Consider the following 14,309-nt stretch of genomic DNA (forward strand, 5'->3'; position numbering starts at 1 on the left):
TAGTCTATATTGTCACAAAGGCAGTAACCAACACAGTAATCACAGGGAGTCCTTTAAAGTGTTCCTTTCTCTTTATTCTCCTATTCTTATCTTCTCAAAGATTCATATAAAAAAACACACTGTGTTATTGCAAGCTCTATTGCCGAAGCCTATGGTCTATCACTGACTGTATTTTGTTGTACTAGTACAAGGAAAAGAAAGGTGTTCGGGATATCTAGGAGGGCTTCCTCAAAGTAAATGACCACCCAAAACAAACAACAGACACACTTTGACTGAGATAGATACTCTGATCGAAGAGGTTGAATCAATGTTAAAGCCTAAACCCTCTCCTGCATCCCTTCGCTTCATTTGGCACACAGGGGAATGGGAAGCCACAAGCAAACATTTTTACTAAGCAATCAGGAAAAATAGAAAAAGGTATTCAACCTTAGCCTTGTAAGCAGCTTATAATCAGTAGTAGCTGTGTTACGACTAAACCTTTACAAATCAAGCCCATCTAAGAGCCAGCTTCTTAGTGTCTCCCCTACAAGATTACTATTTCTTGTCAAAATTGATACTCTCCTTAGGAAAACCATGAGCCCGTTGCTCCTGTGTTCCTTTTAACAGTTTAGTGCCAATACAACGTTGGGAGTGAAAATCTGGAACGGGCATCATCATCTATATGCATAACATGCCCGAGTTGCTGCAAGGGGTTACAGAAGATCACATGTCTCTGCTAAACATAGTGATTTACTGGCTTCGCAATGTTTGTAGATGTCTGCCAGTCATGCGCCAGGAAATTGTTGGGGCAAGACACTGCGCAACACCAGGAGAGTACAATTATGTTGAAATTATGCTTCCATCTCATGATTTGGCAGATAGGTTTACTGCACTGGAGGTTTGTTTGCCTTGTCCTAAGCAAACAAAAATGTGTGTAAAGTACCATGTGCCCCAGACTAAACCTGGTGTTTGCTCAGCAAAAAAAGTGAGAGGTCTGTTCAACTTGGGGGCTCAAGACAAACAGGGAACTGACTGGCTTCATCCCCTTCCACTTTATCTTCTGCTCTTCCACTTTCTACAGACAAATTGAATATTCTCTCTTGGAAGATTGCTGGTTTAAAATCTAAATGAGCAGATCCTGAGTGTGGGGTTGTTATTGACTTCGTCAACATTTGTTTATTTCAAGAAACCTGCAGCATAGAGCCTGTATATAGATCAGGGTTCATGAGTTTCTATTTTTCAACTACATCATAGGGGAGAGGTCGCTCTGCAGGTGAGTTAATTTTGTAATCAAGTAAAGTCCATTTCTCCAGTTGTAGGTTAAGTAAGATAGTTTATTAAGTAGTTACAATTAAGAGCCCCACCAAGAGCAGTCTCCCTGCTGCTCAACCCATACTCCAACTGACACTGCATGACCACGCACCAACATACCACACCATACTCACCCTGGCTAACAGGTATAACAACTCCCTTTTTTACAGGGAAAAGAACAAAATGTGACTGCATCATGAAACAAATTATATGTAATAATTAAAAGAATGACAATATAGCGAATAACAAATGGACATATCGTTTTCTGAAGAAGAATGCATGGAAACAAACCAGATGTAATACATAAGAAACTATGCATGAAAAAACACTAAATAAAATAAATCCAATTTAGAGAATACCAGGTGTATATATTGCTATATGATGAAGAATGCACTCAAAACAAAATTAGATGTAATACATAAGAAATCATACATGTAAAAACCAATGGATATGTCACTATCTGATGAAGAATGCACGGAAACAAATTAGAAGTAATCCATAAGAAACCATGCATGTAAAAACACTGAGTACCAGATAGATACATAAAAGACCACAAATATACCCGCACTAAATGATGAAAGGGACAAATCTCCTCCCCTTCAATACCACAGTAGACAACACTGCACTTTACCATGCCCCCATCTCACACCAAACCCCACAAGCCACAGACCACATCAGTTGGCCAGACTTGCACGAAAGGCAGCCCATAGGGAAACAAACACAAAGTGGCGCGGCAGATCACAACACAGACCATAAACACAAATCAAGATAAGAACACGACCCACACACCGTCAAGATAGTACCACACTAAAGCATAGTGTACAAAAGCAAAGAATGGGTGACCCCCACCCCCACAATCATCCCTACATGAGGGCATCTAGTGTATCACAGCAAAGAACTGGCGTCCCACACCCAGCACACAATCAACCCTACACAAGGGCATCTAGTGCTCACACAAGCATAGAATGGGTGACTTATCCATGCACAGTCATCCCCATCAAGAAAACAAGAATATGGGTGACATACAACCACACAGTCACTTCTCATACAACATAAGTAGTATTAAAGAACACATTCAGCAGCCACACCATAAACTGCAAAATGCATATAAGCTTCACTCTGAAATGACTCTGAGCATGAAGCATGACTCTAGCTCACCTGGTAAAAGGCACAAAATGTATAGCAAATGTCAAAAGCAAACATCACTCGAAATATAGATACACTAGCTTTGCCCAAAGTCATTTATGCCCCCCAAGACTAGATAACATCTTGAATCAGGAAGAGGGATGTTCAATGTGTCCTCTGACTAGATCATGTTGCTGTCTCCTAAGAACAGTCATTTTCCAATGTCTCCCTCAAAGTGAGTGCAATCATAAGTCTACCTTGCCTTCTGTCCACTTTCATTATTTAGTGCGGGTATATTTGTGGTCTTTTATGTATCGATCTGGTACTCAGTGTTTTTACATGTATGGTTTCTTCTGGATTACATCTAGTTAGTTTCTGTGGATTCTTCATCAGATAGCGATCTGTCCATTGTTATTCATTAAATTGGCTTTCATTAATTTAGTTTTTTTTCCATGCATGGTTTCTTATACATGACATCCAATTTGTTTCCATGCATTCGTCTTCAGAAAACTATATGGTGGTGATCGATTGCCGTGTCAGCGACAACAATGCACTTCAGATAACTTTAAGAAAGCATGTGGGCCAACTTGCCTTGCATGTCAATTCAAAGCTCCCATGTGATCTGTGCTTTACAAATAAGAAGCCGTCTCTAAAATGGGCATTTGTTTCTAGCAATCTGTACTTGTTGCAAAAATTTACAACATGGTTGCAGACACACTAGAAGATATGAAATCCACTTCGGCCAATAGCTTAGACCCAATACAAAAACTCAAGCTAAATGATGGGGTGCTTCACAGAATACGGGGATTTTTAACAAAGGGATTCAGTAATCGAAACAAATTCACCCTTCAACATCCCTGGTACAACAACCAATGCAGACTTGCCAAGACAGATCTAATTAGACTGATTAAACCTGTAAATCGAGTAGAATGTTTCTTGGCCAGAAAAAACTATAAAGATGCCCTGACTAGGGCTAAAACTAACTTGGGAAATGAGGCATGGAATGATTTGGTGGAAGCAGCCCAGGCAGGAGATAATAAATCATTCTGGGGTATAGTTGTTCATGGAAGGCAAGAAGCTAAATTCCGTGTCAACTACAATCTGCAACCGGAGGGGTGTGTACATCACTTAAAGAGCCTGTATGCTGATAAGAGTGTTTCCCAGGGGAAAGCCTTAACTTCAGGGCCTTCACCGGCCAACACAATAGTTAATCCGGTGGATCTCTCACTTAAAGATATCCTTATGGTATTGAAGGAGATAGTCCCAGGTAAGACTCCTGATGCTGCGGAACCTCTAGTTTGGGGCACACATTTTCATTTGGTATTCGTTCCATTCTGGAAGGTGGTCCCATCCAGATCGTGGTCGGATGCCGAGACTGTCCCTGTATTTTAAGAAGGGTTGTTGGGATGATTCTCATAATGACAGACCCATCAGTTTGAAAGACGGTTCACAGAAACCATTCTGTCACCTAGTATTGGAGAATTTGTCAGAGTGGGCACATGAGAACCGTAGACATGCTCACTTGATCAGAAATGCAGGCAGGTGTCCGACAAAAGACTACCAAAGTTGACCAAATATTTAGATTTTGGATTATATATTGGAAAACTGTAGATATGGATAAGGGTCATCTGTTTGTGGTTTTGTCTAACTTAAACCAGCTTTCAATTTGAGTGCCATGGCAAAATTTTGGGAAGTGTTGAGACATATGGGGGTTCAAGATAATCTTTTGTTGGTTTAAATAAGACTGCATACATCTACCTATGCCTGAGTTAGATGTGGAAATAAAGGTTAGTTAACTGACAGTAGAGATTTATAATGTTAAAGTAAAAGACTCGGGATAAGGGAAGGTTGACAAACCTGAAATAAGCTCATAAGGACTCTACTTAATCTCCCGCAGAGCACGCCTCAAATTCTAGATTTAGGAATCTACCCAATCAATCACACTCTGGTGTTGAGCCCACTATTATACTGGCACAGGCTTTGGTCTACAGAGGAGTTGGAGGGGTATAGGCTATCCTGAGGGGAAGGTCTAAAGACCAATGGTCATGTGAAGATTATGAGAAGCTGGGTTTCTGTTGCGGTTACCCCCCCATACACTTTCTGCCAGAACTACTGATGCACTTTGACTGGATGTCCCTTGGGTCCCTGCCAATCAGGTTCCCAGGGCCTGTGTTATTTCCCCAAAGCTGTAACAAACTCAATTGTCACCCTGGCCACAGGTCAACCCCTGGTAAATGGTACCCAAACTACCCAGGGCAGTGTGACCAGGGAAGGCCTCTAAGGGCTGCAGCACTTATTGTGCCACCCTTAGAGGCCCTCTACCTTTACACTCACACTCTTCACTTTGTTCTGCACCAAAACACACAGCCTTCAAAGGCAGAGTTGACATGGCACACGTCCCTGTGTGCCATGCCTACAACCCACTGCCCTGGCATAGTTCAGCCACCCCTCTAGCTGGGTGCACTATACCCGTGGTGAGGGTACAAGTGCATGAGCCCTATGCCCCTACAGTGTCTAAGTCCATTCTTAGACATTGTAAGTGCAGTGCTGCCATTTAGAGTATATGGTGCTGGGAGGTTTTCATTACAACTTCCACAGCACCATAATGGCCACACTGAAAACTGAGAAGTTTGGTATCAAACTTCTCAGCACATTAAACCCACACTGAAGCCAGTGTGGGATTTAATGAATAATGCACTCAGAGGGCTTCTTAGAGATGCCCCCTGAAAAACGACAAACCTCTGGTGGGTTCCCTGATTGGTACATACCGGCCTGCCACCACAAGAGATGTCTCTGGACCCCTGGGGTGGGAGCCTTCACTCCCCGAGCCCAGAAACAAAGCCTTTCCTGGGTGGAGGTATTCACACCTCCCCCCAGGCCAGGAAAATCCATCTGTGGTAGGGGAGCTTCAAAGGCCTTGCAGCCTTTGTAATGCGACCCCCAGGATCTCCTGCTATCAGGAGCAGGCCCGCTTCTGTCTACTCTCCTTTTCGACGGGAAGACAGGCGGGAAAAATTAGCCAGCCCAGAAGGTGTGCCCACCTCTGCCAACCCCACCCCTCAGGTGGGGAAGGCGCGGTGAGGCCCACTCTTCAGGGGCCGCCATCTTGCAGATGGCAGGCACTCCACAATCGGGATTAGGGATTGTGCTCACTCCCTCACGTGGGGTGAGCACACCAAGGGTGTAGTCACCCTAAGGTCAGTGGCCCATTGGCTACTGACCCCAAGACTCCTAAAACACCCCCTAAATACAGTATTTAGGGGGCAGCCCTGTGCCAAGAAGGCAGATTCCTACAACCTAAGAAGAAAAAGGATGAAAGAAGACGCCCAGCAGAGGAGACTGCAGAGAACAACTGACTTGGCCCCAGCCCTACCGGCACGTCTGCAGTTTTCATGGAACCTGCGCCAAAAATCATGTTATCCTGCAGCCAGCGACCTCCAAAACCCCTGGGAGGACTCACAGCCTTCAACAAAGGCAGGATCTCCTGCGAACAGAAGAAACACCAAAGAAAGACTCCGAGCCTGCTGAGGAAAAAGAAAAACAACGCCTGGCACCATGCTGCACCCGTCGCCTACGGCCCGAGTTAGAGTGGCCCACCGGTCCCAGTGGCCCACTGGTCCCCAGGCTTGGCTTCGTTCTAGAAATAAAATAACATAATAATATTTTTATACAAACAAAATTGGTCTGAGTTCAGTCTTCGAGTGTGTGACATCATTTGCTGATTGAGTGTGTACAACAAATGCTTAATACTACCCTCTGATAAAGCCTTACTGCATGCCCACATTACCACAAATAGAGAGTAAGATGCTATCTACTTTTACCACTGCCTATCTTTAGGGTTCCACTGGACTCTGTGCACACTACACCTCATTTTGGTATAGTATATACAGAGCCAGCTTCCTACAAAGAGGCCCTGGCCAGCCTATATTAAAGCCATGCTTTAATTTAAAAAAAAGCCTTGCATTCCCTCTGGTAATCTCCTGATGAAGCAAGTCTAGTCTCATGTACATTAATTGAAGAGCAATTTAAGGCACACTTATAGGAGGAGGGATTAAAGAGAGTTAGGTTGGGCAGCTTGACTGACACCATTTTAGATCCTAAAATTACTCCTGCACACAAACCGTTTGACATGATCCCTGGTCGTTTAGCCAAGCAGCTGTTTCTCAAATTCAGGTACAGCGTGTCACCCTTACAGGGTTTCTGTGTAAAATGTGGTAAGAAAGAGATGTAGCAGCTGAAACAATGCATCACTATTCTTTTGTAGAGCCTATACTCGCCAACGTGGGAAATGGTTAAAACCAGTTTGTAATCTCCTGGGCTTTAGGCAATACGTAACTGCATTTCGAGTTTTGCGTTTTGACACAAGTGAAGTGGTTGTTACTTCTTTTGCTAAATCTCTCAATGCAGCTTCGCTTATTCGAAACGGACATCCGCAGGCTCAGAAGAGAGATTTTGCCACTGTGTCTTGATCTTGTTTTGGTTTTAATCAGTACGAATAATGTTTATTTGTAATGGTATTTAAATACCTTAGTGATATTTCATAGACTTATGTTTAGCTGAGGGAGGTGATTGTTTAGATACTGCATGAGATGGATACCTTTCTTATTGGTTGCTGTTTATCTCTAGTTCTACACATACATCTTCTGAACTGAGCAAGATGTTTCAACATGCTCTGAGGCTAACTGCACAAACGCACTTTACATGCGTTTTAGCGCAAGTAAAGTTTTTAAGTTTTTTATGCCCTCTTTTTAATTCTTTACATGATATTCCAGCCAACTTAATTGGATTGTTTTATAAATTGTTTTATTGTTTCTGTAGTATCCAAAATAAAAAAAAATGATGATATTAATGGGCATTCATCGGTAAAGCCAATATGGTTTACTGTTTTGTCTGCAGTGACAATTTATTATACACATGGGGGTGAGGGGAGTCTGTCTTAGAGTGCAGTTTTGCTTTCCTTTGGCCTATAAAGTCCAGAAAGATATCAAACTGGGGTGAAAAGCGTGCACCAAGATGAATTATTCAAGTTGCAAGCAGATGTATGTACACCGTAGAAGTCGACCAGAAAAGTTTTATTTCTCCGACTTAGCTCAGGATCAGAACCCAGGCCTTTTGTCACTATGCTGAGCCAAGTTAATTACATTGCTCCCCAGCAGAAGTTGCAAATGCCTCTACAAACAAAGGAAGCAATTACCAGTGCTACACTGAGCTCCTGAGGTGGAAGGGGTGTTAATTAGCTCTCACAATCTACCAGAGCTGAGACAGCCCAGGCCCAATAAACAAAGCAGGAAGCCCAGACCTCGGGTGCCAACACAGGAGGGGGCTCCTCTCTGAAGTTTTGGTGGGAAAGTCCCTGACAGTGATGCTAGCTAGAGGCGGAGCTGAAGCCTACAGAGGAGATGTGAGCAGTCACGTCTTGACGGCACCACCTTGAATTGGCCCAGAATGCTGTGCAGCATGATTGGGACAGGGATGGAGAGCTGATGTGTCACCCTAGGATTTACGAGGTGTTGCCTGGCTTCTAGAACTTTCCACCCCCATTCAAAAACTCTTGAATAAGGAAGAGTTTTTGTTGGATTTTGGAGATTGCAACGGTGGCAGCGGCCATGGACAACTGGAAGGATAAGCTCCCTGATGCCCTAATGGACTAAGGACTCTGCTTAGAGTTGACCCCAGGACCTGTGTATCTCTGAAGGGCAAGGGGAGCTGGTACCCTTACAAACCTAAAGACCAGTTGGGGGGGAGATCTGGACTTCAGCACCCCAGAAGGAGGAGAGGATCACCAGAGACAAAGATCAGGATAAAAGCTGGCACAGGGAGCCGATGGAACTAGCTCCATTCAAAGTTTGCTGCTTTTGATGTTCTGAGGCCTGCTAAACCTGCTCCTCATGGCTACGGCTTGTCACCAGAAGAAAACTGAGCCCACAAACTTTGAAATTGTCCTTTCAATATCCTAGTTATACTAATTTTAAGGATTTGAACTTTGACCTCTTCAACCGAGAAAAGGAGCGCGTGAAGATCTGCTGCAAGTTAAAAAAAATAAAAAATAAACAGCTGTTGGCCAGTGCCCGAGTGTCAATGCAAGCTATATTAATTATTTATGAGCCCCAGAGATTCAAACTCCCAGGACACATTATGCAATAGGGGACCCAGGACCCTCGCCCTAGGCCCCTACTAAGAAAATAGAGGAGGAGCAGAGTTGCACGCCCCGCCCCTGACGAAGAAGAAAGAGGGGCCCGGTACCCCATCTCTGGGCCCTGACAGCAGTAGCCTCACTCCTGCTTACCATGCCCGTGTCTGAGGGGAGCGAAGTGGCCACCATGCAAGAACCACCCTGCCCACATAGAGTGGGCAGGGGAGAAGACAGTTGCCAGCTCCCATGCTGAAAAAATGGACACTGGCTGGGTGGGGAACCGACAGACACAGCCAAGAAGGGGCTACCCCCAACGCAATGGCAAGTTGGGCTGCCTGGGTGGGACCAGCACCCGATTAAAAACTTACAAAAAGGGAAAAGAAGCCACACAGTGGCAATAGGATGCAGCCGAAGATTATCATTTACTATTCACTGTTCCTGGAGCGAGCGCCCCATAATGCACTGCAGGTGTTATTTTGCCTCCATTTTACCTTCCTGTGACAGTCCCAGAATGGCAGGGGCACCATCAACGTGTTTTCACTGTACTTTGGGGCTGCAGGAAGCACAGCAGCCCCCACCTCTATCACACTGAGAGTGACCCTATTTTTGTGGGGGACAGAAATGTATGACCCCAAAATGTTTTCTTCATTATTTTGAAGATTCTCAAGGTTGGGGCTTTTGTTCTACAGATGGGAGTGCATGGCTCTATAGGGGTTCTCTCTATGACTGGATTTTATGTGATATAAAGATGTATAATAAAGACATAGCCACACTTTATGTTCTTTTCAATTACTTTATTGATGGTATAATACTGACAGTGATTTTTTGATCAATGTGAAATGCTTTATTGACTATCACTGATTGCATTTATGCATGGTTATGGATTGCAGTGAAATTATGGTGGTTTCAATATAAGGACTATGAGACTTTTAATGTGGTGAACCTTTGACAAAGTCAGTAGGCTTGCTAATATCTGTGGTTTTGATTACCCTTGATAAAAACCAATGGGTTTGTTTTATTTATAGTGATATCCCCAATATTGTGATGTCTATCTGGTATAGGTGGGGGGGGGGGGGGATACTGTGATTACTAGCTATTACCACCTTCCCTGGGTAGGCATTGGACTCCTCTGCTTTACTACCCTGAGAGACTCAAGTGATCATTTTGGGTGCTTGGTTCCCAGTAAGGGCACATTGTGGACCTATTACTTGTACAGACCTCACATCCTGCACTATAACCCAATTTCTTATGGACAATATTTTATTGCATCCTTAAGAAAGTCGAAGTGCATGCATGTCTTTACTTTCTGGGGAAAAAAGCCATAAATATAACAACATATTATCATGACAGCAAAGTAAAACCGAATAACATGCCTGGGTGATTAGTGAATGGTTCTGGGTTTTCATAAAACGCTAAGGAATCCAAACAACATGCTATTCACAAACAAATAAAATCCATAAATAATCAATTAAAGTGTTGTCCTGGCAGTCAGTAAATACATCAGAAAACATACTCTGTGCCACAATCTCATGGTGCATCTACAGTCTTAGAACATGACTACTTTAGCACCATCACCGCAATTTAATTGGAATAAAAATGTGACAATGTAACCACCCACAAAATGCAATGGCCTTGAGGCACAGCGCATGAGTAATGGTAATCATGCAAAATAGTGGAAGACAGTGGCTGAAGGTCTAACTCGAAATCCACTCTCTCCCTACTTCTTATTGTGTTTTTTAGGTTGAACAAATGTTATGAGTTTGTTAACTGCTACAGCTCACTGAAGACCTGTCATAAAAAATAAGAATTGTTCATTTTCTGTGAAGTGATGCATGAATGTCATCCACAATGGAGAGCATTTGCAAGTTTCCACAGACCCTGAAGGCTTCTACTCAGAAGGGCAAAGCACACACTGAATGTTCTCTGGTGAAGCAGCCTGGGACCCTAGATCTGCACCCGGCACCAGTCCGCAATACAGTCAGTCCAGTTACCCGAGTTCAGCCACGATTCTGGACCCTGCACCATAACAGCTGCCAGAACCGGACTCCAGATGGCTACCAATCAGTGCCAGCCCTGGTCAGGCATCATGAGGGGGTAGCAATGCAATTTTGGCTGTTATCAGTATGTAACTTGTCTGTCACAGATTTGGATCCAGGCAAAACCATTCCTGCCTATCCTCCCGTTGGTTCTGATAAAATAGGATGCAACTCAGTGATGGCAAACCCCTTTATTGCGAGCATTATGTAGCTCCAAATAGAGGTAACGAATTCTATTTACAACCAAATAAATACATGGGAAAACTGGATGGGCCTTCTATCCCTTCTCCAAACTCGTTATATATGCGTGCTTATATGTAATTGCCACATCATGTGATTTAGAGAAGCTGTTTAAAATTTACCAGGGATTTTTTTTAACTGCGTGCTGGCAATTGTACTCTACAGATGCCGCTATTAATCACAGAAAGCACCTGGCACAGACCCCTTCTTATGCAAACTTTGCCAATCTACTGTGTTTTTTTTAAAGCAGTAGAATTCCAAAATGACCAATCCATTTTACTGCTCCTAGCTACACTTTATTATCATCATGATTATAAAAAGGGCTGCGCATGCTAGCGCAGCTAAATGTCTCAATGTGTTATTCCATACGTCAACACGTCTACTATGAAACAAATCGAAATAACTCGTCGGTGTTAAAACGATTTTATAGTAAGAATAGCTGAGATTTTGTTTGTTGCGAATGAGTATTTTACATTAAATCTCTAATTTTGCTAAATGATGTTAAGAGCTTGGGTCGCGCGTTCACGGAGTTTATTAATGATGCACAACACGATATTCATCACAAAATAAAGAAAGGAGGTCGAGCCAACAAATTAACAGACAGCTTCCCGGTCTGGGGTCCGCCTTATCGCAGCCGCACCCGAGTACTTCACAGGTCTTTAAAAGACGATTTACTTGTTAATGAGGCTTTGTTGTTTTTACACCCCTTCTTAGAGCCCCTGCTCTCCACTCTGCCTGTTGCTGGAAAAATTAATCCCCCCTCCCCCTAAATTTTCATTCGCTTCACGAAATTTGACTTTAGTTGCGCCTCTGATCACAATCCCCTTACTTTGTTTAATGCACTGCGACAGCTGTGTTAAGTACCATAAAGTATCTGCAAAATTCAAATGTATGTCTTTAACATTGTAACACTCATTGGGAGGCATTTCTAATAGGGATACTTTTGAAACATTACTGCCCTAACAACAATGCCGAACGAACGAAGAGGAAAGTCACTAGTCACGTGTACGCTAAAATATGTGGTCTAATTCTTAGATGACAACATTATAATCTATTAAAATAAACACAAGAAGCTTTCGTACGACGCACATCCTAAACTCGCATATTTGAAGGTGCAGTCCTCCTATGTGATCATTCTTGGCGCATGAGGGTTGCGAAGGCCGAGGTGGCAGACAGGAGCCACATGAAAGCTCGGCTCGCCTTGGGCTCGGGGACCCAAGAGGACTCTAGCTGAGCCACAGTTTGGCATCAGGCTCGAGCTTTCAGCGGCCTGCTCACATCTAGAAATAAACAGAGCGCATAGTACCAGTTATGAATAACAAGTTCACAGAAGGTAGAAGTGGAAATAAAAACGAAGAGTTGCCGTACAGATTTCAACTACAGAGCAAACAAGCCAGTCTAGAATAGCAGTCGGCGTTTCAGATGACGGAGTGAAACGAAAGCAAACGCGCAATCAGCTTACCTTTTTTCCTGTTCGCTATGTTTTCGCAAATTATAAATAAGGTTGCATCGTGCATCTCACTCCACAGCCCCAATCCTCAACCAGCCCACAGCAGACGACGGCTTGAGTGGAGACTCCACCAGGTAACGTGCAATGCCTGGCAACTACAGCGGTTTTCTCAGAAAGCAGAAGTTGCATTTATCATCTAAAAGTAGAATGTGAGTAATTCACTATATTCCCCTGTGCAAATAATCGGCTCCACTGACTACCAGCCGGTTAATTAAGTGTGTGCACAGAAAACCGGGCTGCACAACGTGACCAGGTTATTCCTTGAGCAAACTCCCATCGCCAAGATGACCTGTTGGGTGTAACTTCAGACACGTACGCACGCGCACTCGACGTCACGCCTCTAGCCGCTAATGAACTGCCTCACAGTGACTGCAGCAGGTGGTTTAACTCTCCCTGGACGTCGGGACTGGTGCATGTCACTAAGATTTCTGCTACATTGCGGTGTGTTCTACTTCTTTCCAGAATATGTACCGTTAAGTGTTGTTTCTTCCAAACTGCGCTCGGGATGTTTAAAGATTGTTTTATTTTAAGGGCTCAAACAGTGTGCAGTATAGAGTGACCTAATGTGTCGCGTTTCCTTCTTTCGATTCCCATAAGCATATTCTTACTGCTAGGACGGTATGTTCGAATGCTCCTGGGTTGTTGTTGAGGGAGCTCAGGCGGTTGCTTGCAATGTATAATTATTGGCTCTCCCTTGGGAAGGGCCTGCTGGGATCCAATGGCAGGGCTGCCTCGGATATTGTACATTTGCAATATCGGAAGACACTGCCATCAGCCTCTGCCGCTCAAGAGAACCTGGTCACTAGGGACCGGAAAGAGGTATACTGTGACGTGCTAGTCGTTACTAGCTGATAGCTCAGTCAGGCATTCTTCGTCATTCGAAGGAGAATGTTTCTCGTATTATTTGTACACAGTACGGGTGATGGAGTTGATCACTGTCCTGCACAGAGATACCTTCTTTGCCAGTCAGTGCTGCAGAACCTTCGCGAATAGCTTGCCTCTGTTTTCTTTACGTCAGCAATATTTGACCTAATGTGCTCCAACAGATGCTCTCGAAGAGCTACTACAAAGAAGCACAATAAACTTGAACCCCATGCTTACGCAGCCAAGGCATGTGTATGATGTGTGTGCGCGCGTATCAGGCGCGCAACACCCATTGGAGTCAAAGGGCTTCAGCCTGCCCCTCCCCCCCCCCTCGTGTGTGGCAGCCTGGGATGAGACAGCTTCCCGGCGCACACACACAGCCGCACACGAGCACTTCACAGGTCTTTAAAAGACCATTTGCATGTTAATGAGGCCTCGCTGTTGTTTCACCCCTTCTAAGAGCCCCTGCAGCTCCACTCTGCCTATTGCTTAAAGATTCAGGCCCCCGAAATCAGCTCCACTCTGCCTATTGCTTATAGATTCAGCCCCCCCCCCTCCCCCCGAAATTTGGCTCTAGTCTAGTTGCGCCTCTGGTGCGTATCGTATGCGTGCTTATAGATTTACAGAGGGATGAGAGGATTGTGGAACATGTGGAACATTAACACAGTGAGGTTTGTGCCGTCAGGTGCCTTCTATGCAAGATGTAGTTATTGTTTTAAAAATAGAACTGTTGCTTGGTTGCATATATGCACAGATCTTGTGTGTGCCCACTCTAAGGTTCAACACTTGCAACACCCAGAGATACAAAGGAAATAAGGTAACCACAACGCCCTTCTTTTATCAGGAAAAATCAGTGAAAACAATAATACAATTTTCCTGAGCACTCAAAAATTCAACAATGTCCAGTCCTTATTTGTCCACAATCTACATTTTTCTTGTTTTCTTTTTTTTTCTTTATTTGGGTCCAAGCAAGGCTTCACATATAAGTACGTTTTAGATGTAGCCTTCACACATGGAAATATTCATTGATGTAGCTAGCACGTGTTTCGTCGATGTGGCAGCATTTATCACCAACTTCTTCAGGGCTACAACCAAAATATACATCAAATAT

General features: G+C 43.9%; 1 protein-coding gene across 2 annotated transcripts in view; it reads right to left on the reverse strand.

The window, feature by feature from the left end:
• LOC146831354 (aquaporin-4-like) overlaps positions 1 to 12,598 on the reverse strand; it is a 175,231-nt gene extending 162,633 nt beyond the window's left edge. For both annotated transcript variants that reach the window (XM_085604140.1, XM_085604139.1), the window contains exon 1: positions 12,287 to 12,598. The gene's annotated coding sequence lies outside the window, so the exon portion shown is untranslated. The remainder of the gene's footprint in view (positions 1 to 12,286) is intronic.
• Positions 12,599 to 14,309: the final 1,711 nt, after the last annotated feature.

Source organism: Triturus cristatus, chromosome 5_1 (assembly GCF_964204655.1).
Source record: "Triturus cristatus chromosome 5_1, aTriCri1.1, whole genome shotgun sequence".
In the NCBI taxonomy this organism is placed as follows: Eukaryota; Metazoa; Chordata; class Amphibia; order Caudata; family Salamandridae; genus Triturus; species Triturus cristatus.